Here is a 4304-nt window from a genome sequence, read left to right as displayed (position 1 = left end):
TAATGACACTAGCATGTGTCACGAGAAGCCACGAATGTCTGTGACAAGGAAAAAGGGATAACAAAGGATAAACCGCTTTTGTAATATATTTTTTTAATCATATTTAAATTATGTTAGCTTCATGATTTCTTTATGGGGCTTTGTTTCTTCTTTTTTTTCTTCACTTCTTCAGTGAAATTAGGAATAGCTTCCCAAGAAGGAGGAGGGGTGAATTGGAAACTTTCTATATTTTGATGTTTTTTTTTTTAATCCTTTTCTTTAGATACTGTATAAAGTACAACAGATAATTTATAAACACTCCTTGGAATACTTGTAATCTAAATAAACAAGACAATCTATGAAACTAAAACAATTTAATCACTCAATTAAGGATGATATTGCTTTTGTTGATTTCCCTGTGAATATGTATAACCTGCTTTGAAATAACTTTTAGTATGCGCCTTACTTGATTGAAGATTTCCGAAGATTAACCAACGTACTCCCTTTTGGGTTTCCGCAAACGATTAATCGAAACGTACTTTCTAAATACCAAGAATCCTTATTTCTTTTTCTTTGAAACTTGTTTCCTACACTTTGAAATCACACAGCAAGTAAAGTATATAAAATAGAGAGAAACCCACAAGATTTTTACGAGGTTCGGCCTCAACACAACCTACGTCCTTGCCCTTGGCAAAATACCAAAGGTTTCCTCTATAGCAGTTTCGTTACCGAGAGGAATAACTCCTATTTACAATCACTTCTTTAGTCAAGGCTAGAGCCTGCCTTCTCCAAACAATATGCCCTTATTTGGTTTTGTTCCAACAGCCTAGAATCGTTCAAAATCTATAAGAGAAATATCAAAACCTGATGTACAAGAGAAGCTCACTCACAGAGCATATTAGTACAGATAAGAACTATGTACTTCAAAAGATAAAATATCAAGAATAGAAATAAACTTTTGAAGCTTTTCAAAGAATTCACCAAAATCCTTTTCTCCATATGAGAAAACAGTAGTTCTTCAAATTTTGACGAACAAAAGATCAGAATAACAATACTTTCAGCTTTTCAGAAGATTGAGTAAGAGACTTTGAGAGCAAGAGAACTTTGAGAGAGTTTCAATGCTTGGGATAATTAATTTTGATTCACAAGAACCACATATTTATAGGATTTCAAGTAGGTTCCCTTGTTGTAAGAGTTTCCTTAAGGAGTTTCCCAAGTTGTTAGAAAATTTGGGTTTCAAACGGCTATAATTTAAAAATAAGAATTTTAAAATTTTTGCCCGTTGAATAGTGTTCAGTTGACTGAAGTGTCGTGGTCAGTCAACTGAAGTTCCTTAAACCCTTAAAAAATTGAACTGGATACAGGGTCAGTAAATTGATGTTAGAGTTCAGATGACTGAAGTCGCAAGTTCAGTTGACTGAAGTCACAAGTTTAGTGGTCTGAAGTTTCTTACACTCTTAAAAAAAATAAAACTGGATACAGGGTCAGTAATCTAAAGTCAGGGTTCAGATGTCTGATGTCGCAGGTTCAGTTGACTGAAGTCACAAGTTCAGTCGACTGAACTCACTGCTGCAACTCTCTGCCTGTTCTGGAAATTCTTCAGTTAGCTGGACTTATTTTTTGAGTCGATTGAAGTAATTCTTTAGATGTCTGAACTAAATGTTAAGTCAACTGAAGTCTCTACTTCAGTTATCTGAACTGAAAAGTTCAGTCAACTGATCTTTACTAAATTATGTTTTATAAAAAACACTTTCTTTAAAACTCTTTTGCTCTCTCATGAATTTAATAAATACTTAATTAACTAAGTCTTTAAACCTTGATAATCTCTTAGAAAAAGCTTCAAAATATATTTCAAAGATATTTTGCCTTTTGAAATACTTACAAATATGTTTCCTAGGCCTTAAGCTTGAGTTCTCTTAGCCCTTGAGATGTTTTAAATAATTTTCTTGAGCTTCAAATATATCAGAGCCTCTATGAATCTTTGAGAAGATATCTTCATACTTGACTTATACTTATTCTTCTCTTAAACCATACTTGATCTAAATTTGAGCTTTACTTTGAACCATACTTGATCCGTATTTCCTGAAACATCAAAACTCAACCTTTTTCAAGTTAAATCATCCTTTGTTTGTTATCACCAAAATCAATTGAAAGACCTTGTTAGGCCAACAATCTGCCCCTTTTTGATGATGACAAACAAGGAGTAAAGATAAAATGTGAAATGAATTACTCTCCCTTACTATGAACATTAATAAGTAAGTAAAAAGAACTCCCCCTTGCTAAAAGCCATAGAAAAATTTTGAGTTCATTATCATATATCGGATTCACAGGATATGATATGTTGTAGATCCATCAAGATCAAAATCATAGATATGATTGTATTCAAGTTTCTTTTACATAATCCATTTACTTGCAGGACTTTTCAATTTTTATGTGTTTTATCTTTACTAAGCACTACTCTTTTTCCCCCTTTGGCATTAATCAAAAAGAATAAGCGAACAAAAAAAATTTGCGGAGAAGATAATATATATATATATATGTCCCATACATCAAAAAGTTACAGTTAAGCAGGAGAACTAGATAAGGTAAAATACATAAGTTATGAGCCTTGTAAAACAAAAAATTACATACAAACCTAAACTAGAGAACATTTAGCTATTCTAGTCTTCTTCTACAGAATCATCTCCTTTTTTTGCTTCTCCTCCTCCTTCTTCTTGAGACCCTTCTTCTTTAGTATTTTCTTCATCACCTTCATTGTCAGAATTTCCCTCATCATCATCATTTGCATCACCATCATCATTACCATCATCATCATCATCATCATTATCATCATCATAATCATCATCTACACTCTGATGAGTAGAGCTGATGTCCATGGGATCACTACCCTTAGAAGTTTTGGCGTGAGAGTGCTCTATAAGAGTGACTCGTTTATCAAGTGAGGTGACCTTTTTCTTGATATTCTAAAGAGAAGTGCGTACTTCAGAAGAGAAACTAGAAAAGTCTTGTTGAAAGGATAAGAACTAAGAAGGTGCTTCTGAAGATGAACCAAGTTCTTGTATGGAAGAAGATTGAGCTGCTATTGATACCGGAGCAGAGGCTGAGGCTAAAACTAAAGCTGCTACAGATGCAGGTGGTGCTTGTATAGACTTAGCAACTTTCAAATACCATCCAGTACTTCCCTTATCACAGCCCATTTGTTTAAGAGAAGTTTCATTAAAAAAATCATATTGAGTCCTTTTTATAAAAAACTCAGAAACAGTGGTAATATTAAGTTGAGTAAAGAGGAGTGTAAGGAGTCCTCCATAAGGAAGAATAACTCGATTTGATTCCAACTTAGTCCACATCCAAAGGACAATCAAACTAGCCAAATCTAATTTCTTACCTTTAAGTAGACACTAAAGAACAAAGCATTCGATATAAGAGAGGTGATCAAAGGAACCTTGTTTTGGTAAGATATTAGTGGAAATGATTATGAAGAATTTGGCTTTTTAAATTCAATTTCTTGTAAAGTGGAAGATGTGCAAAATAAGCAGGCTCACGTTCCATAATCATAGGAAGAAATTCTACAGGAGTGAATCCTTGTTCTAGGATCCAAGACTGAGTAAACACAGGACAATTAAAATCTCCTCGAGCAATTTTGAAAATAGGAGATAATATTTCAGAATTTAATAAATTTTTCTTTCCTTTAACTTCAGAAGTGTAAATCCCATTTTCATATTGCATATTGGCATAGAAGATTTTGACTAAATGAGGAAAACAACCCTTAGGTTGTTGAATGATAAAGTCATACCATCCAATATCACGAAACAAGTTTAGAATATCAGGAAATTCAGTGACAAAGAATGATACATCCAAAACTTTACCTAAGATAGGTTCTATAGAACTCAAGGGAATTTTGATAATGGATTCGAGCTCGAGGAGCACCTAACCACTTATCAATATTTTGGATTTCTGTGCCTGAAGAAGGGCCTTTGTTCGCAGTCTGCTTAGTGCGAGGCATGGAGATACAAATTTGCAGAAACCCTAGATGTCAGTGAGAAATCTGAGGAAAGTAGAAATGGGGAAGGGAATAGAAAGTGAGGGAAAAATGAAGAGTTTGGAGTTTGGATGAATGAGGCAAAGAACTTCAGAAGTCTGAAGTTAGGGTTTAGTCCACTTGAAAATATATAAATTCTGCGACTTCAGATGACTGAGGTTAAGTACAGATGACTAAAGTCTGAAAAACTGAAAGTTTAAAAAGTCAGTATGAGTTCAGTCGTCTGAAGCCCTAGGTTCAGTCAGCTGAACTCTTCTGCTACTGAGTTCAGACTTCTGGGGTGTGA

Source organism: Malania oleifera, chromosome 8 (genome assembly GCF_029873635.1).
Source record: "Malania oleifera isolate guangnan ecotype guangnan chromosome 8, ASM2987363v1, whole genome shotgun sequence".
Lineage (NCBI taxonomy): Eukaryota > Viridiplantae > Streptophyta > Magnoliopsida > Santalales > Ximeniaceae > Malania > Malania oleifera.
The sequence above is the reverse complement of the archived record's forward strand: the minus strand, read 5'-3'. Positions refer to the sequence as shown.